This window comes from Hyaena hyaena, unplaced genomic scaffold (assembly GCF_003009895.1).
Source record: "Hyaena hyaena isolate Hyena2069 unplaced genomic scaffold, ASM300989v1 scaffold_66, whole genome shotgun sequence".
NCBI classification, from domain to species: Eukaryota; Metazoa; Chordata; class Mammalia; order Carnivora; family Hyaenidae; genus Hyaena; species Hyaena hyaena.
Window position 1 is genome coordinate 2134169 of NW_024080696.1, and position 21263 is coordinate 2155431.

Genomic DNA, 21263 nt, shown 5'->3' on the forward strand with positions numbered 1-21263 from the left:
TATAATATTCATTAAAAATCAGCACCACATGTAATAATATGGAATACTGCCTGTACACAAGGGGGCCAAGTTATAGGTGTTCGGGGAAACGTGGCAGAATTTCTTGGCCTTGGCGGGGGTAAAGTTGCAGGCACCAGCACTGCGCTAACACAACCTTCTTTCATTGCAAATGTTCGTTCACTCTATGTCCTAATTACTTTCTGTAAAATCCTCACCACCATCAAGCTTTCTTCTGACAGGGCAGCCACACGATGGCCTTAAAGTACAGAAGCAACACCCTGGCAGCCTCCAAAGTAAGAGGGAGGGGAGAGGCTGGAACCCAGGAGGAGTTAGGGCTGAAGCTGAAAGCGAAGCTTTCCATTTACACTTCGCAACCGCTCTCGCCCCTTCTAAAACCAAGTCATGGGAGCTGACAGACTCGCTCAGTGGGACGCGCCCAGGCCCTCGGGTGAAGGATTCAACCGTCACCGTCTCTGTTGGGTCGGAAGCTACTCTTCCTCGCCCCACCCTCCCTCATGAAGGGGCCAGGTTAGCTTGGTGGGGGCCCACGGAGCATCTTTTCCCGCCCCTCCTGGGAAACGCTAGGCAACCCAGGAATCCCGGGTCTCGACGTCTGGCTCCTCTGCTTGAGGGCAGGGCCCTGGGCTCTGCACCCCTCCCCACGTGCCACACCAGCCCTCACCACTCCCCCCACCCCCACAAACCCTCAACCCTTGCCTTTCAAGGCCCTTGGGAGTCCCGAACACGGCCGGACCCGGCCAGGCGCTCAGCCGGGTCGGGAGCAGGGGTCTCTCCCCGCCGCGCGGCTGCACAAAGCGGGGAGTGCAGCGGCGGCTGAGGCGCGCCCCCTCCCGCGAGCCGGCGGAGCGCGCGCGCCCGCCCCCGCCCCTCGCCCCCCACCCTAGCCCCCGGAGCGCCATTCGCGGAGCGGCTTACGCTAGTCGCCAGGCGTACGGCGCCCCAGCGGCCGGGGAGGTGCGCTGCCCGGCTCCCGTAAAGTTATTGTGAATGGGGAGCGGGTGACGTCAGCGCCGAATGTCAACAATGTAGCGATTGAGAGTGTGGGCGTTCCGGGGAGAGCGCTAGCCGCGCGGCGCGGAGCAAACAGCGCCGAGCCGCCGCCGCCTCAGCAGCAGCAGCAGCAGCAGCGACCGTGCACACCCGGGCTGCGGCCGCAGCCGCGCTAACGTGAGCGCCCGCCGCCGCCCTCTCCACCCCGCCTGCCTATTCCCGCGGCCGCCGGGCTCTTGCTTTCTCTCCGGCCTCCCCTCGACCCTTCCCCTCCCCCTACCCGGCACACTCGGGGGCTGGGAACGAGCTGCCATGTGATGCGCGTCCTCTCCGAGAGCTTTCGGTGACCCCCGAACCGCCCACCGCGCCAGCTCCCGGGAGGAGGCTGCAGGCTGGGAAGACACTGGGAAGAGGAGGCGGAAAAGGACGCAAAGTTCTCTGGCGAGGTGAGTCCCCGGCCCCGGGTCCCGGGCCACGGCGCCGGGCGGGGCGGCGGGGCAAGTTAGCGGGGGGAGCGGGCGCGCGGGGCAGGCGGGGAGGCGTGGGGACGCGGCGCGGGAAGGGAGCCCCGGCAGCCCAGCGCGCAGCCGCCTGTCGAGCGCCCTGCCCGCTTTTATGGCATTTTCTAGGAACGGGAAGGGGGTGGGAGCCAAGCCGGCGGACGCGGCGCGGCGACTGTGCGCTCTCTCGCCAGGCTGTTTACGGCAGGCGAGGCGGCATTGTATTTTGCTCGCGTCGACGGGTGTTTTGGAACGGCAGGGGGAGGAGGAGCAGAGGGTAATAAGTCAGGCGTGGGGAGGGCGGACTGGAGGGAGGCGCGCGTCCGCGCGAGCCGGAGCAGCTGTCAGACCCACGGCCCTGCTCTCGGCCCCCAGCCCGCGATCCCCGCGCCAGGCCCGGCGGCCTCCTAGCTGCCGGCGGGGTCCGCGCCTGGGGCTGCTCCGCCGGGACTGCAGCCGCTGCGCCTTCGCGCTCAGCTGTCAGTCGCCGCTGGGTAGCTGAGACCTCCGCGACGGGCGCGGCATCACAGCCCAAGTTTAGAGTCCCGGGAAGAGGCAAGCCGGGAGGCTCGCAGCGCAGATGCTGGGAAGCGCACTGGGTGGAATCCCTACTGGCCAGTGACCGCGTTACCGGAATGCGTCCCTGGGAGCTCGAACCGAGGGGTTCGTGCCTTCAGAGCGAGAAACCTGGTACCTTCCTCCCCCCATGATTCTACACGAAATCAGAGTGCAACGCGCACACACCCTCTTCTTCCTCCCCACACTTCAGCTTCCAAGCTCCATCTAGGAGAGGAGTTTGTCCAGGGGACACCTCCCCACCTCCCCATGCCAAGTCTCCCTGTGATCGCTTCGTACTCCTCTCACGGGTGGGTGCTCAGTAGTCCAGTGCCGTTGGAGAGGGCGGCGGGCGGCGCTCATGGACTACCCCAGCTGCCCGCGAGAGGGGACTCGAATGAGCATCTCGTCCACTTGGATCTGGCTGAGGATTTTGCAGAGGAACCGAACCGTGGGAGGAAGCGGGCAGGGCCGAGTGTATGCACGTGAAAGGGGCCGCGCACCCCTGGCTTCGGGGGTTGTGGACGTGCGGAGTGTCTTCAGCACCTTCTGGCGTGTAGGCGAGTTTAACAACTTGGGGCAAGTTCCAGTGTAGGCGCTTGTCCGGATGGTTTTGTAATGTGGAGAAGGCGCGCCTCGCAGCTTTCGCGCCGGGTCACCAAGACCGCTGCGACCCGCGGCCCCCGAGAAATGGGAGGGACGAGGGCGCCCCACCCCCTACCGCGCCGCAGACTCAGAGAGCAAGACGGGGCGTTCCTTGGTTTTCACCTCCACTGTCTACTGCTGCAGTCGCACTGTGTGTGTAAATTTCATCTGTTGAGTGTATTTAACTAAAAAGGGCAATTACTTTAGATAAAAATCCTTTTCTGCCTAGTGGGAACCTTGGCAGATTAGATGATGCCTAATGAGATATTTTGCTTTTGTCTGTTTAGAGTAAAATTAGAGATGTTAACTCTGATAACGGTTTTCTCAGATCATTAAAATGTAACATGTAGGAAAGGCATGTCGAGCTGCGAAGGCTCTGGCTGACATGAAAGAAGCTGAGCGTGAAAGGCTGCCGCTCTCTCCGTGGAGAGGGCTATTTTGGTAAGGCAGCGGGCGTCTTGCTTAAAATGTGAGATTGCCCCACCCTGGTTCTCCAGCAGCTCCCGAGTAAATGGCATTTTTCATTCTTGCAGGTAGTAATAAACGTGAGTCAAAATGACATCTTGTTAGAATTAGTCTTTAGTCTGTAAGAGAGATTGCTAAATTACAGTGCTGCGCCCAGAATGCGCCAGTGAAAGGTCTGTCAGCATTTCCATTATAAATTCAGTTTTCCGGGACTTTATAATTTCACCACAAAAGTTGTGGTAGCTAAAATGTTTTTTCCCTTCTAATGTTCTGGTTTAGAGAAGCAGATTGCCCAGTTCTGTCCTATTTGCTCTTCCTGAAACGAATGTCACTCAAAGTGGGGGGAGTCGCCAAAATGGAATACACAATCATGGAATAAAGTACTTTTGTTAGAATGCACTCTAACTTCTGCAGGGCAATATCTATCTTCATTTTGCATTTTGGAAGGTTTTAGGTTTGACATTTGGTAATCATAAGTGTGTTGAGTTCATTCCTCTGGTATCTGTTGCTTCTGCAGGTGGATTGAAATGTCAGTTCGTTTTGTATATGCCAGGATTATAGGGGAAAACATTCTCTTCATACATGTGTATGTCTGAACTCATAAGCTAAATTATAAATACCCTTGTTAGTTACTTTTCTGCTCTCTGTAGGTTGCATGTGAGGATCTGCCATAGAGAAAGAGGAGGTTAGGCAGAAAGGGAGGGAGGGCATCAGAACAAACCCCTCCTCCCCCTGCCCCAATTCACTTTTCAGTCTCGCTAATGCCTGGGAGGAAGCCATTTATTCCCTATCTATTGAATCATGCCTTTGACTCAGTATCTTCAGGCAAGTTCTTTCCAGTCACTCACCTCTGGCTGCTGTATGAGGGGCTTAATTATTTGCAAACTGCCTTGAAATCCCTGGATGAAAGGCACTGCAGAAGTGCAACGTATTGTTATTCAGATATGGAATTTAATGATCCATTACAGTTCATCAGGAAATGCACTTTGCAGTGATGGTAGGAAACGTTTCCACCTGATAGAGGGTAATAATAACTGCTTAAAAGTGGGTTCAGATTACAGATGAGACAATTAACTCTAGCCATGTGCTCTTCAATTTGTTGCAATTCATTTTGTGATCAAAGTGAGTTGCAGAGAGCCAGATGGTCAGGTTCATGTTCAAATCTCTCCTAGGCCAGCCCTTCACTTCTGGGCCCACTGTCTGCACAGCCGATGGGACTTACTCATTAGCGCTTGTGAGCTGTTTCTCAGAATGTATGATCGGGGCCCCTGTGATGCCAACAATAGAGCTCAGGCCAATCTATATTGTTGGGAGCAGTTTAATTTTATTTGGATTAACTCACGCTTAGTATCTCTGATATGGATCCAGCCTTAACAAGAGAGGAGAGAGATCCTAGAGGCTCGCTCGCTAGCTCAGCTGTGCTGGGCCTCACTCCCCTACTTTTTGTGCTTCTGATTTCAGGGGGGTATGGTATCTGGCATGTTGTTAACGCTGGCTTCATTACCGAATGAATCACAGAATTCCTTAGGGAAATAAATACCCTTACTGTTTTTGCTGAGGGGGTGTGGTGCAAGACTAGGTTCGAGGGCATGTGCTTGCTCTGTTGTACCCTTACCCCTGCTCGGAAGGATCTCACACTTGGTTGAATCTTCTGTTGTTAATCATCTTGAAATCCGTAGTAATTATTGAATTCGGGAGCACTTTGTTTTCATTTTTCACTCTCCTGGTGAGGAGTGGAGGGATAGCATTGAGGGGCAGGGAACCACTACTTTGTCTTACCTTCTTGTTGACTGTTGCCACACGGGAATAGGTGGGAATACTGGCTTTGTGTTGCCATGTCGTCTGGTTTATCCAAGAGAAGCTGGATATCTGGAGTTTTATGTGGAACCCCTTAGTTTAAAATACTAGCTCAAAAATTTTTTTAATGCTGAATCAGAATGTATGCAATAGCTAAAGCTGGCCTATAGGTAGCCTTTCTCCTACCACTGAAGAAATAAAAACTTCTTACTGTTTAGTATTGCTATATTTGGCTACTTTCTAAAGGCCTAGCACATAGTAGATAATTTTGAGTCTCCACCAAATAAATGGTTGTAGCTATCCACAAAATTGAAAGATACAAAAAAAACAAAACTTAAAATCAATGCTGAGGCCCACTCAGGGATTGATAACTTTCTTTTTGATAGAGAATGCAGCATCAAAGGCGAAACACCTAACATCATGGACACTGTGATAATCCTCTGCAGGTACATAATCCATTCCTTTTAGATAACCTGTTCTCTACTTAGTTGTTATTGATCAAATGGAGTAACTTGGCTATTAAATGCCTAAAGACCTACATGATAATTTGACATTTGAGAACACCCACTAAAATAATAGTTGTGATTTACTGAAGGCTCAATATGTGTCAGAAACAGTGTTAACTACTTTACCTGTTACATATCTCATTGACTCCTCAAAGCAATTTTGTAAAGTAGGCATTGTGCCCATTCTACAGAAGAGGAATTTTCTCATTTTATGCTGTAAAGAATTTCACCTGAATGCAGTAATCGTTTTCTTGACTGTCTAAAGGCTATTCCCCATCCTGTATGTACAGTTCAGCCCTGAGTCAATGACTGGATATGCAGTAGAGACCACACTAAACAGAGGACATGGTTCCTACTGCCGTGTACAAGGAACATAGAACAATACCAGATGCAACATCTTTGTCAAAATCTGCATTTATACAGCAGACATTGCATCTGCCTCTCTGTTCCTCTCCTTTTACCAAATGGATGTTACAGAAGTTCCAGTGACATAGAAACCTTGCAGAGGCACTAGAGGATCAGAAGCTAGGGCTGGTTATGAAAATTTGCATTTTGGGGGAAAAGAATATAAACTTCTGGCACAGCTGGAGCTACATTAGGCAGAGCAGACCCTGGGAATGACAGAAAATCGCTTCTGCTTTGTCAGTAACAGTGAATGACCTCCTCCTGGCCCATCTTTAAATTTTATGTAAATATTTACAAATTGTTCAAGTCCAAACTGAAACCTGCTGTGAACTAAATATTTTCTAAGTTTAGAAAGATTGCCCAGAATATTCTTTTTTTATTTTTGTGGTCTGGGACACCATTTCATAGAAAAGTAGTTTTCTTTGTCAATTCAGGGTTTTTCCTTTAACTTTCCTTCCCGTTTTTTTCTTTCTTGTTAATTTCAAATGTCAGTCTACCTAAAACTGAAATCTAATCTTACCATCAGCATGCTGCCTAAAGCTGGAAGTATCCTCAGAATCACTACTCTGTCCTTTTCAAGGACCATTTCTTTTCTAAAGAATATGGAAATTGAACCTTGCCTTACTAGTGGCACTACTTCACAAATCAGGCAGGAATTTTGCCTTTGTCTTTCCTTGAGCTATCTTTTCCAAAATAATAAATCTCCCCAATCTGAAAGCATTTCACGTAGTCATTCATTCTAGTCATTGGAGTTACAGCCAAAATGTCTCTCAGTCTTCCCCAGTGACTTCATAATCATCATTTCTCCAGCATATTCCCCTGGTTAACTTCTCTTTTGTTCCTTAGCCTGATAATAAATTGTCCTTTGGTTCTGAGATGTGTCATTTTCCTCACTGACTTTTTGTTCGTCTCCTGAAGGCTGGAGGACACACTGCTGATGCCCCTGAGATCTGGCACTTGGTTGCCGGCTCTCTCCTGTCTTTGTGTCTGCTTTCATCTTCTCCTTCCCCAAGCATTTAAATCCTCCACTGTCCAGTCCTCCTGTTCTTTTTCTAATTGTTTCCATTTGTTTCTGAGTCTGCAGCTAGCATGGGACAAACTCCAGGTTGGTTTCAGAAGAAATCTATTTGAGTTTCCAGGTCCTCCATTAATTCCAGTCTTGCACTGTTCTTCTCTCTCACCTGTCATTTTCTGCAGATGCTTCAGGAGTTTCCTCAGGACTTTTCATGAGTCTGACTCAGAAGGCTTAGACTAGAAGCTTCCTTAGTATCCCAGTATCCACACATTAGTGGCAGTGTTTATTTTCTTACCATTCTGTATTCACCCAAACCACAGAACCTCAGGGATGCAACCAAATGGGTCAAGTGTTCAGAAGTGCCATTCTTTAGACATAGATGCCTCATTCATTCCATAAATAAACATCTACTGATCATCTTTTATGGGGCAGGCATGGGGTTAGGTGATCATAGTACTCTTGGTGGAAGATGGTGGGAGGTGCAAATCCAGTTCTGGTCCCTGCCCTAGTGAAGAATGCCATGGAGTAGGAGAGATTACATTAATTAGGGTAGTAACAGATCACCCACTATATGTTCTGTAAAGAAAGGTATTCCATTCCAGAGAGTGTAATGGGGGGATTTGACCACGTTGGGAAGTTGGGGCAGCCCTTCCTGAGGAATTACGGAATGAGCTGCCTATCAGAGCCCATCTGAAACTTGGAGCTTGCCATTTCCTCCTAGCCTCGTAATCCTATTAATCGCTACTATCTTTGGCCCTTTGGAGTATTGCATAAACCATGATATAAACCCTTGGGACCATTTTGGCAAATAATGATTCCTGTATACAGAGTCCAAAATTGATTTATTTACCTGTGTCTTTAGAACCTGATAAAAACAGAATTAATTGCCAAGAATACTGTTCACTTTCATAGTTGGAAAACAATACAAGTTAGCGTGTTTTTTTGGGGGGGGGCATATTCATGGTCATTTTGACAATATTTAAATGATTAGAACTTACACAGATATCCCTCCCAGTTGACTGGTATGTGTGTGACCTAGGCAAGGATCTTTAACGAAAATGTGAGCCTAGCTTCTGTCTGAACCCCTGCCTAGCCCAGAGCAAGAAGGTTTCCCCACTCTGCAGCCCAAGAAGGATTATTTAGACTATTCTTAGCACAATTTAGGAGTTTTGATGTTATCTATTTAAAACAAATTACTGTACTGTGTGCTAAAACTCTTTTTCTTTGGATGATAGCTAGCCTGTGTTGGGAGCTTCCTATGTGTATTACTCATATTAACTCATTTAATCCTTATAACAACCCAGAGCTGGGTGTGATCATTAGAAGCTGAGGCACAGATATGACCCAGCTAATGAGAGGTAGAGCCAAGATTGGAAACGAGGTATCTGATGCTACAACCTGTTCTCTTAACTGCCATGCTATTTCACCCCCTCCCCCACTTTTCCTTTTTGCTCTCTAGCAGTTCTCAGAAGTAGAAATATAGGCCAACTCACTCTGAAATACTGGCCATTTTGTTGATGTCTATCTGAACGATAAAATTGGGAAATAATATGTCAGTGAACTTTAATGAGTAGACCTTTTGTCCTCCATATGATTTACTTTCTAATAATTTCATTCCTCAGGTCTAATTGTCCATTTGGGCATCAGAGAGCAGAAGTAGTGACATAAAGACAGAAGAAGAAATAAACAACATGAATCCCATGGCCCTGTCCCCAGGATTTTCCTGTAGTACAAGCTTCTACCTCTTGTTAAGAGAAGATTTTGTTTTTAGTATTTTTTTAAATGAGGGTAAGAAAGGTGAAAGAAACTGTTCCTATAATAGGTAGATGACTCTGCCCAGGAGGAAGAATTTCATCCAGAACCAATTCCATTAGAGCCCCTAATTAGAAATATTAGCTACTAGTAACAGATAAAAGGAGGTAACCTTTGCTCTCATTTTAGTCAATTTCAGGAAGAGATTATCTTGCCAGATTAGCATGTTGCAACTCTCAACTGGGGATTTGAATGGTTTTAAAGGACTCAGCTAGGCAGTTGGTTTGGCAGTGACCCTGATTACCTCAGGTTTGCAGGGTCACTGTTTAGAATGCTGATTCAGCTCTGCCCTGGGCTGGACATCCACGTTGGTCTTCCTTAGTCAAGAGGCATTATTCTTGGGAGCTACTAGAACATCAAGCATACATTTGAAGCTCAATTTGGAAAATGATCTAGCATATGAATGTATTGTGCTTATTTTTCAGTATTTAGTTCAAATTTTGGAGATGGCTAAATGAGGAGATGCTTAGTGTGTCACTGTTGGAGGTTTTAAGTGATTAAAAAAATCAAGCAGATGAGTGCATAAAGATTTCTATGCAAACAATGATGAGCTTAAATTAAAGCAGCTGATTTCGTATGAGAATTACTTGCATTGATTTGTAGAATATCTATATGGGTTCAAGATTCCATATTATGGAAATGAATGAGCCCTGAAGAGTCAAACTGTGGGAAAAAAAAAAAAGAAATTAACTATAAAGATATTATTACCCACTCAGCAAGAGGAAAACGTAGACATACTTAGAGTTAACCCTTACTTTTCATATCATCTCCTTAGGAAGATCGGTGTCAGGGATGATGATCCTTTCTGCAACCATAAAGCTAAGCAAGATTTGCTCAGTTCTTTCTTCCACCGTCCTCCTTCTGTCCTTCTGCATTCTCTGCTGTGTTGCTTTTGGCCACCAGTGCCCTTAACTAGTCCCCTTGTTCCCTTTCAAAACGAATCTTAGAAAGGGATTTTATGAAAACAGTGTATAAATAACAGCATACCTAGTACATCCCTTCTTTCTGAAGCATCAGCATATTGATAGGAGACAAAGCCCAAGGAGATTTTACACAGTTGTAACATGGTTATGGGAGGGTGTTTATAAACCCAGTCCTGGACAGAGACTATAGATAAACAGCTAAAGGATAATATTAAAAAATAAAGATATGATGGTTTTTAATGTTCTAATACATTTGTCAGTGAACACCACCTTCCTCTTGACCAACTGGATCTGATCACATAAACCTGTGTAGCAAGATGGTATGTTACTTGACTCTTAAACAGAGCTTCAGGGGAAAGCCACTTAGTTTATAATTAGGAATTCTTGTCATTCAGTAACAGTGAGTCCAAAATACACTATTATCCTTAATGTTGAATTTTAGGAGGAAAAAAAAGCAGTGGACCTCACTTGCCTGCCTCCCCACCCTATCTTATTAGTAAAAATTGAGTTGATAAATTTATTTAAAAATTGGCATGCCCTGTGCTGTTAGCATGGTGATGATCTCTAGATGTTTGGAGAAGTTGATTGACTAATGAAACTATGCTTAGGTTAGACATGTTTCCTGTTAAATACCCAGTTGTGGAGTCTGAACTGCCTTCCCAACTACCCATCCGCCAAGAGAAGAGTCCTTCAGCAACCATGCTATGTTGAGTTGATGGCGCCATCTAGTGCCAGCCTGTGGAACTATCCTGCTGGATTCCTTCCTTCCTTGTGGGTCAGATCTCTGAGCAGTTGGGTGAAAGAGTTCACTGTCTAGTGGGGCACCCAATTCCTACCTTTCCTCTGTCTCCCTACTTTAGTTATGCCACCATGCCATCTTTTCTCCCTGACTCCATTTCTTTCTGTTACTTGCTCACTAGTATCCCTATTTGTAGCCATTTTCCTTCCTTTTTTTCTCTTCCAACTCTTGATCATTTTTTTGAAGCAAAAAAACAAAAAGCAAAAAACAACAGTGCTCACAACTGATAAACATAAATATTTTTCTAATGATACATTATGCCAAAGTAAGAGAATGCCATGCATTTCAAAGTGAAACTAATCTTTTAAACCATGTTAAAAGAACCAGAGTGAGACTAAAGATGAAGTCCAAAAGTCTTTTTTAGAAGATTGTCCCCTTATCTTCCTCTAATTAGATGTTTCCTCAAACACAGTCAACAAGAGGGGTTTTTTTTAAGTTTTTAATTGGTTTTGGAACTATTGTTATAGTATTATTATCTCTTTTTAAATTGCAAATTGAACATCTTACTCATATTTTACATTTGAGACAGTTTCATGGAATATCCTGGAATGCTATCTCACTAGCATGGCATTGTCTCTGTGGGAAAATGTGATCTGAGTTCCAGACAAACTGTTTTCCTGTAGATTTTTGGATCCTGTATTAAATGAGAGAACAGAAATGAAAGACGTGTTGGACAAACCTGAGATGTAATTATTCTAACGTTTGTGGGATCTGAATTAGTATACAGTTTTAAGTCTCCCACATCAAACAATAAATTTTAAATTTCCACTTATGTTAAGCATCTTGATATTGTGGGTTTGAAAATAAGTCCCCTCTGAAAAACAGGAACTGTGCTTGTCTGTTACCAGTTTTTGTGGTCGATATAGCAACTATTTTGATTTTTCAGAAGGGAGGGAAAGCAGTTAAATCCAGTTAAAATTAAAACCCGTTAAAATTAACTGGCTTGTAAGATTTGAATGCAGCTGTTCTACACATCACAACGCTGAGAGTGAGTTGTTTGTTTATTACCGCTATTAATTATTATTGGTTGTTGCCACCACTTTTGGGGCAGTGGCATATAGATTATTTATATTCTTTGTCTAACCTTAGAAAATAGAACTGCAAGGGTAGAGAAGTTCCTGTTTGCTAATTTGCGTGTACCTTGTTTTGATTTTTGCAGGGTAGGTGTGTGCACCTTATGTATGCAAGAGTAATTTAGCGTGTCAGCAGTTTCCTAGCAGAGGCGCTTGCTGACTCATGGGCTCTTGCGGCACTCAGCTGGCCGCACTGTAAACTGCCCACAGTCCCGGTGCTGCCCTTGGAGAGAGTACGGGGGCTTTGAGCTGCTGGCAGGCTATTTTCAGATCTGTAGTCACTGCCGAGCTGGGTTCCCTCCTTCCAACAGCCTCTGTCATAGCCTTTCGGTTGCAGGGCAGAATACTGGGCATATTTCTGCCTTTATGGAGTCTGCATAAGAACTGTGGCATTTCTGGGAATCCCTTGGGGCAATGGATTTTAACTTCATTTTAATTTTCTGGGAATCTTGAAGGGGAGAAGAGTAAGGGGATGAGAATAAGGGAAAAGAAATATGCCGTTATTTCTTCCTTAGCACCAAAAGGAACTTTCATAAACCTTTACCGTAGGTTTTCTTGGTGTAACTGAAAGCTGACCTACTTCTTCCTCTGTAAGGAGCGTGTGCTTTGAGTGGGGAAGTAGGGGAGCGGGTGCTCAGTGGCTAGCCTGCCATGGTTTTGTGTGGTTCAAGCCCTTCAGTGATGACAGAGTTTGTTTATATCTGTTGCATGTTATTAAGGTTATAAAAAAGAAAGAAAGAAAGAAAGAAACCTGACCTCAGGTCATTTTAAATCTGACATGTGTTTTCAAAGATGGTTTCACTGTTTGTTTTTGGAGTTCAGTTCTGCTTATTTTCATCGGAAAGTGTGAAATGTTACCTTTTTTGAGGTTTCTAAATAAACTTCCTTTTTTGTAGATACAAGTTGATCAAATCATCCTAAACTATCTTGAGAAGGATGAATAACTTGAGATCAGCTGGGGAAGGAAAGCTTTGCACATCCTTAAGGAATGTTCCTCCTTTTTTTTTTAGCTTCAGTAAGCATTCTGAAGCAGCTTTGACCAGTAATAAAGAAAAAGCTAAGCCACGGTGACTGTGTGTAACATGATGTTGATGGAAGTTCTTGGTTTCCGCCGATACAAATGACTCATCAGTATCAATAGAGTTGTGACTTCTAATAATAACGCAGTGCAAGACCTTCACAACATGTGGTTTTAGCCCTAGCTGTTAGTGAAAGGTTGGAAAATATTAGTTTGAGTAGTTTGAGCTTTTTTTTTTTTTTTCTGGTCTCATGATTTCACCCAACTATAAAGTTGTTTTTTGTAGGTGTGATGATTACACTATTGTTTTTTCATGTTAGTGTTTTTAGTTTCGTTATGACCAAGAAGCCAAAGTCAGATCATTTCATCATTTAGAAATCTGTGTAGTAAGCATCTCCTGTCAGGACTGTGTTTTGAGGGAAATGTGGCTGAAAAGCAAATCCTCCCTGAACAGAGAAAGGAAAAAACTGGTACTGACATCAGTCCACAGAGCTGCTTGCTTCCTACACGGCATCGACTGCGGAGGGCTGTGGTATTGCTGACTAGCCCTGTTGCCCTGTGAGTCATTGTTAAAGGATTCCAAGAGGAAGGGTAACAGAAAATGCGAGTCAGAGGAAACAGCAGAGTGGAGAAGGGACAGTTATCACAGGGGGAAAGGCCTTGCCTCATTTCCATGGTCAAGGGTGCCTGCCTGGAGACCCTGAACGTCCCAGGGAGTTTCGGTGTGTGTTTTTGTGTTGCAGCCTATTGACTTGCACCTGTACATGTGAGCATTCTTGTTTTCCTGTTTAGTTTTGGTTCGTTTTGCCTGCAGTTTGGGCAGGCCATTTGGGATCAGTATCTTGGCTCTGTACCACAGCAGTCTTACCTGAGAGCCTTCCCTTTTTGGATTTTGTAGTGAAGGCAGCTGAATTTCTAGAATTTCCAGTTGTTTCCTTCTGAACTTCATCTTTAGGAATGTTCTGTCATTTGTTTCCTAGTGACTCTTGCTACAATAGCCTTGATCTGGGAAATGAATGCTTAAGAGGGAAGCACAGAATTAGAATTTTGTTAGTTCAGATTTTGTGTCAGTCTTAAACTCTTCCATACTTCATTTTAGACAGATTGGTCTTTTGGGTTTTGTTTTGTTTTTTTTGGCTTTTTTTGTTTTTGGTTTTTGTTTTTGTTTTTGTTTTGTGTCCTGCCGTCTTCTTAGCATTTTGGATTTTTAATACCAATACCTCCCTGTTACTCTTTTACCATTGTGCCTTGCTACCGTGTGGAGTTTCCTTTTGGGCCTCTTTTTCTTTCCCTTTCTTGGCAAATGTTTGCATTTCTTTCTCTCTGTGAACATTCATCTCTTCCCACTTTTCTGATTCCATTTGCTCCTGCCTGCATGCTCACACCCCTTTCTCACACCGCTCTTAGACAGACCCAGGCATGCACACACATGGTTACATTTTTACATGGAAACCCACACGTGCAACATGCACCTACCCGATGCCGCTCCCTGACCCTGCTCTCTGGCTTGTGTAGTTCCTTACAGTGGCCTCAGGTGCTGCTCTTACCATCCTTGACAGCAGCCTGTTTCTGGGAAGGGATGTTCAGGTGGGAAGGAAATCGTAAGGGAAGCCTTCTGTCTTTCTGTCTGCAACTGAGAGCACATCCTGGGGAGGATGCTGGGTTCTGAGGAACCAGGACAGGGTCCAAGGGAAGCCGGAGCTTCAGAAGCCAGGGGGGGCATAGGCCAGGCTCAGGGAAATTGGCAAAGGAAGATGAGAGGTTGAGATGGTTGTGCCACCCAGCCTTAAATGGGAGAATCCTGATGGCATCAGAAATGCATCTGACAGGGCGAGGTAGCCGAGAGAATTAGGGGAAGAAGAGGTCCAAAACCCAGAGTGTGAAAGAGGACTGGAATCTTTGAATTGTCTTCTGGCCATTAAAATGCTTATACAGTCGGGTAGGTCTGTGGGACTGTGGGAACAGGTGGGGGAGCCCATGGGACACACAGTAAGGAGTAGCTGCCCCTCTTCAGCCTCAGGGCTCTCTCACACTCCCTGACGGAGGCCTTCTCTGTCACCCTGTGGAGTGCCGGGACCACCTTCCTTCCCAGGTGCCTCACCCCTTTCCTTTCCTTCCTTTTCTCCAAAGACTTTTTTTTAAATGTTTATTTATTTTTAAGAGACAGAGAGACATACTGTGAGTGGGGAAGGGGCAGAGAGAGAGGGAGACACAGAACCCGAAGCAGGCTGCAGGCTCTGAGCTGTCAGCGCAGGGCCCGATGCAGGGCTTGAGCTCATGAACTGTGAGATCATGACCTGAGCCAAAGTTGGACGCTTAACCGACTGAGCCCCCAGGTGCCCCCTATTTTTTTTTTTTTTACAAAGATTTTATCACCTTCTGAAATCCCATATGTGTTGCTTGCTTGCTTAATATCTTTCTCCCTCACTATGACATAAACTCAGGGGTTATTGTCTCCTGTGGTCACTGTGGTATTCCCAGTGCCTGGCAAAGTGTCTGGCACTCAGGGTGTTCAATATATATATATTTGTTGAATGAATGAATGAATGAATGGACTCATTGACTCTCCCTCTTTAAAAATCACCTGTGGCTTCTTGCTGTCCACAGAAGTCTAAACTCCTCAGCAGAACTTACAAAGCTTTTTATAACCTGTTCCCACTTTTCCATTTCAGGTCTCTGTTACACCAGGATTTCCTTCATGTTGAACTTCAGTTAAATCCCCCTTGAGCCAATTTATGTTTTTATTTTGTACAGTTTGCTAATGTATGAGGTATCTATGCTGACTCAAGTTTTTAAAAATTTATCCTAAAGTTACTTCTTGGACAAATCAATACCTACTGAGGACTTGCTCTTTGCGAAGAACACAATTAGGCACAGGATATGGTGTGTGGGATGCAATACCAGTATAAAATATGTTCCCTGTCTATAGAGAAGTCATTTTATCTTGGAGATGACACATACAGACATGAAGGGTTTGAAGTACAGTGCACAGCAGTATGTGACCAAGGGCCAGAATGAATAGTAGAGGTAAGTATGGTAGGCATTAGGAGAACAGAGTGAGGATTGGAGGACTGGGAAGCCTTAAAAGGAGGAGTTGGATCTGTATATGTCCCTAAAATATTTTGGGATTTTCTGAAATGATCTTTATTTCCCTAGTTGGTACCTTCACAATTTTATAGATGTCGTGTTCATCAGCTTCATTGTTGATCATTGTCAGCATAGTGTCCTTTTCTTGACTATTCTTAAGATGTAATGAATGCAAAGATATGAAGGATTCTAAGTGCACACATGCAAAATTCTCATATAACAGTACAAAAAGCTTAAAATGTGTGAGAAGTCCTTCCCTTTTATTATTTGAAAAAACAATGAATAGAGCTCCTGTTCACTAAAACATGAAAGAGACCTTTTGGAAAAGGTGGGAGAATAGGATCCCGAGCTTACCTTGTCTCATGGTCCAACAACTACTTTATGCAACTAACTCTGAAAATGACCTGAAGACTGGCAGAACGTATCTTCCTCAACTAACTATAGAGAGGAGGGCCCATCAACAAGAGTAGGAGGGGTAGAAGTGTGGTTAGGAACCAAACTACAAACAGGACAGACATTGTAAGCAAGGCGGATCAGACTCCACACTGACCATCTCTGACCTTGGGGACCCGCACTGGAAAGATAAATACCCTAACATCTAGCTTTGAAAATCAGCAGAGTTAATTAACTCAGGGAAAACCAGAGTGTGATAGGAAACCAAGTCCCTGCCTTTCAAGAGCCAGCACGTTAAACAATTCAGCCTGAGACACAGCACAGAAATAACAGTTTGAAAAGTGCCAGGGACATACCTGAAGGAGCTTTTTTGACATCTCAAAATGTGTGCTTGAGGTACAGGGATCTGTAGGAGATTCCTCTGGAAACAAAAGTGCTAGCAGGCAACATTTTTTTTTTTTTTTTTGCTCTTTTTCATTCTAGATATCTAGACTGACTTGCAGGAGTCAACTGGTTCTAACACTGTCCATCTACTTTGCTGGCATCGTGAGCCCCAGCCTCGCGTTCTCCTGTATAGACCTGCCCCACTTAACACATCTGCTTCAGCAAGCATCCCTCCAAACTGGCTACAGCTTCATCACACTTTAGTGTAGGCAGCCTTGGCTACGATTGGTTCCCTTCCAAAGTGACTGCTATCCTGGGAAGGGGAGAGATAACCCCACACACCAGCAGGCCCATAGTTCCTGCAGTCAGGCTTCTGAGCTGGCCAGTCAGGGAGCAAACCCTGACCTTCTGTGCCTAAGGCTGTGGCAGAGAGGTTAATTGAAGACAGTTAGGCTGAGTGCTGGCTTTGCCCACCAAAGAGGCCATAGCAGCCACAGCCGAGCCTCTCCACAGACAGGGAGAAAACTCTTAACTAGTGTACCAAGAATAGGCAAAGCAAGTCATTGCAGCCACCTGGTCTGAAAGCAATTACAGCTTGGTCACTACAGGAGGGAACATGCAGCCCACACAGGGAACAGTTTTAGAGCACCTGGTTCTGGTGACTGGGGTGGGAGTTGTGCTACAGGACACCAGAAGACCTCTTCTAGACAAGGCCACTACTTTCAAGACCAGAAGACATAGCTGGCTCACATAGAAACAAACGCAGTTAGACAAAATGAAGAGACAAAGGAACATATCCCAAATGAAAACACAAGTCAAAGTCACAGTAAAAGAGTTAAATGAAATAGAGATAAGCAGTGTGCCTCATAAAAAGTTTGAAGTAATCATCATAAAGATATTCACTGGACTTGAGAAGAGAGTGGATGAACTCAGAACTTCAGCAAAGACATAGAAAATAAAAAGCCAATTGGAGCTGAAGAATTCAATAACTGAAATGAAAAATTTCTCTAGAGGGAATTAACAACAGATTAGAGGATGCGGAAGAACAGATCAGTGGTCTGGAAGACAGGATGATGGAAAGCAACCAAGATGAGTAAAAATAAAAATAAAAAGTGAGAATAGGTTAAGGGAACTCTGTGATATCATTAAGTGCAGTAACATTCATATTATAGGGATTCTAGAAGGAGAAGAGAAGGAAGGGACAGAAAACTTATTTGAACAAATAATAGCTGAAAACTTCCCTACTCTGGGGGAGGAAACAGACACCCAGGTCCGTGAAGTACAGAGATTCCCTAATGAGATGAATTGAAGGAGGTCCACCCCAAGACACATAATAATTAAAATGGCAAAATGTAATGACAAGAAAAGAGTCTTAAAAGCAGCAAGAGAAAAGAAAAGTTATATACAAGAGAAACCCTAAAAGCCTCTCAGGTGATTTTTCAACAGACCCTTTGCAGGCCAGATGGGAAGTGGCATGATGTATTCAAAGTGCTAAAAGGAAAAAACCTACAACCAAGAATACTCTACTTGGTAAAGTTATCATTCAGAATTTAAAGAGACATAGCTTTCCAGACAAAAGTTAAGAGTTCATCACCACCACACCAGTCTGACCAGAAATGTTAAAGGGAATTTACTAAGTGGGGGTAAAAAGGCTATAACTAGATGTAAGAAAATTATGAAAGGTGAAAGGAAATAATGAATTTGAGAGGTGAAAGGAAACATCTAGTAAAGGTAGTAGATTAATTACTTATAAAGTCAGTATGGAGATTAAAACATACAAGTAAAATCAATTATATCTACAAAAATTAGTCAAGAGATACAGAAATTTAAAAAATGTAAAATATGATATCATATACATAAAACATGGAGGGGAATAAAAAGTTAGTGATTTTAGAATGCACTTAAATAATCATCAACTTAATATAGACTGCTATAAACATAGGATGCGATATATGAACCCAATGGTAACCACTAATCAGAAACCTGTAGTAGATACATAAAGAATAAAGAGAAGGAAGTCCAAGCATAACACTAAGAAGGCCATCAAACACAAGGAAAGGGCAAGAGAAGAAGAAAGAAACAGAGGAAGCCTGGGTGGCCCAGTTGGTTAGGTGTCCAATTCTTGATTTCAGCTCAGGTCATGATCTCATGATTGTGAGATCAAGCCCTGCATCAAGCTCCACACTGGGCATGGAGCCTGAATAAGATTCTCTCTCTCTCTTTCTCCCTCTGCTCCTTCCCCCTGTTTATATGCACACTCTCTCTTTCTCTAAAAAAAGGAAAAAAAAAAAAAAAGAAATAGAGAAGAACTACAAAAACAACCAGAAAACAATTAACAAAATGGCAATAAGTACATACCTATCAGAATTTACTTTAAATGTAAGTGGACTAAATGCTCCAATCAAAAGACATAGGATGATTGAACAAATAAAAAAACAAGACCTAAAGGCAGACTGAAGTTAAAGGAATGAAAAGATATTCCATGCAAATGGAAGGGGGGAAAAAAAAACAAGGTAGTAGTACAGACAAAACAACCTTATTTTATTTTTATGTTTTTTAATGTTTATTTTTGAGAGAGAGAGACAAGAGTGTGAGTAGGGGAAGGGCAGAGAGAGAGGGAGACACAGAATCCAAAGTAGGCTCCAGACTCTGAGCTATCAGCACAGAGCCTGGTGCGGGGCTTGAACTCACAGACTGCAAGATCATGACCTGAGCTGAAGTCAGATGCTCAACCAACTGAGCCACCCAGGTGCCCCGAAAAAACAACTTTAAAACAAAGACTGTAGCAAGAGACAAAGAAAGGCATTGCATAATGATAAAGAGATCCATCCAACAAGCAGACACAATAATTGTAAATAACTTTTCACCCAACAAAGGAGTACCTAAATACATAAAGCAAATATTAAAAGACATAAAAGAGGAAATCGATAGTAATACAATAATAAGAGATTTAAACACCCAAATGGATAGATCATCATCAATGGATAGTTCATTCAGACAGAAAATCAACAAAGAAACAATGGCTTTGCACTACACAGTAGATGGACTTAACAGTTATACATAGAACATTTTGTCCAAAAACAACAGAATACACATTCAAGTGCACATGGAATATTCTCCACGATAGACCACCTGTTAGGCACAAAACAAGTCTCAGCAAATTTAAGAAGACTGAAGTCATATCTGACCATAATGGTATAAAACTAGAAATCAATTGCAAGAAAAAATCTGGAAAAAAAACACAAAACAAGGGAGACTAAACAACATGCTACTTAACAACAAATGGATCAATGAAGAAATCAAAACATACATAGAGAAAAATGAGAATGAAAACACAACACCCAAAGTCTTTGGGATGCAGCAAAAGCAGTTCTAAGAGGGAAGTTTGTAGTGATACAGACCTACTTCAGGAAATAAGAAAAATATCAAATGAGCAATCTAATCTTATAACTAAAGGAACTGGAAAAAGAAGAACAAACAAAGCCCAACATTAGTAGAAGGAAGGAAATAATAAAAATTAAAGCAGAAATAAATGAAATAAAAACTAAAAAAAAAAAAGATTAATGAAACTAAGAGCTGGTTCTGTGAAAAGAAAAGCAAAATTTATAGACCTTTAGACTCATCAAGAAAAAAAGAGAGAACTCAAATAAGTAAAATCAGAAATGAAGGAGGAAAATAATAACTGACACCACAGAAATACAAAGAATTATGAGAGAATACTCTAAGAAATTATATGCCAACAAATTGGACAACCTAAAAGAAATGGATAAATTCCTGAAAACATATAATCTTCCAAAACTGAATAAGGAAGAAATAGAAAACATGAACAGACCAATTACTAGTAACAAAATTGAATTGGTTTGGAAAAAAAAAAAAAAAACTCCCAACAAATGAAAGTCCAGGACTAGATGGCTTCCTGGGTGAATTCTACCAAACATTTAAAGAAGAGTTAATGTCTGTTCTTCTCAAGCTATTCCAAAAAATAGAAGAGGAAAGAAACCTTCCAGAATCATTATACAAGGGAAACATCCAGATTACCCTAATAACCAAAACCAAAGACACAACATAAAAAAGAAAATTACAGGTCAATATCCCTGATGAACATAGATGCAAAAACCCTCAACAAACATTGACAGATTGAATTCAACAACACACTAAAAGGATCATTCACCTTGATCAAATGGGATTTATTCGTAGGATGGGGTGATTAAGTTTTCACATATCAGTCAATGTGATACATCACATTAACAAGAGGAAGGCTAAAAACCATATGATCATCTCTGAAGATGCAGAAAAAGCATTTGACTAAATTCACCATCATGATAAAAAACTCTCAATAAAATTGGCTTAGAGGGAGCATACTTCAACAGAATAAAGGTGGTATATGAAAAATCCACAGCTAACAGCATATTTAATGGTGAAAAATTGAAAGTTTTTCCTCTAAGATCAAGACCAAGACAATGATATCCTTTCTCACGACTTTTATTCAACATAATACTGTAAGTTCTAGTTGGAACAATCAGACAAGAAGAATAAATAAAAGGTATCCAGATTGGTAAGGAAGAAGTAAAACTGTCATTATTTGCAGCTATGACACTATATATAGCAAATACTAAAGACTCCACCAAAAAAGAACACACTATTAGAATGAATAAAGGAATTCAGTAAAGTTGCAGGTACAGAAATATGCAGAAAGCTGTTGTGTTTCTACACAATGATAATAAAATAGGAGAAAGGGGAATTAAGAAAACAATCCCATTACACTTGCACCAAAAAGAATAAGATACTTAGGAATAAATTAACCATGAAGGTGAAAGACCTATCCTCTTAAAACTATAAGACATTGGTGAAGGAACTCAAAGATAACACAAACAG

At 43.2% G+C, this 21263-nt stretch overlaps 1 long non-coding RNA gene across 1 annotated transcript in view; it reads left to right on the forward strand.

Annotated features, from left to right (window-relative positions):
- Nucleotides 1-1129: 1129 nt before the first annotated feature.
- LOC120231868 overlaps nucleotides 1130-21263 on the forward strand; it is a 208920-nt gene continuing 188786 nt past the window's right edge. Inside the window, exon 1 of the long non-coding RNA XR_005528442.1 lies at nucleotides 1130-1457. This is a non-coding gene — a long non-coding RNA (uncharacterized LOC120231868). The remainder of the gene's footprint in view (nucleotides 1458-21263) is intronic.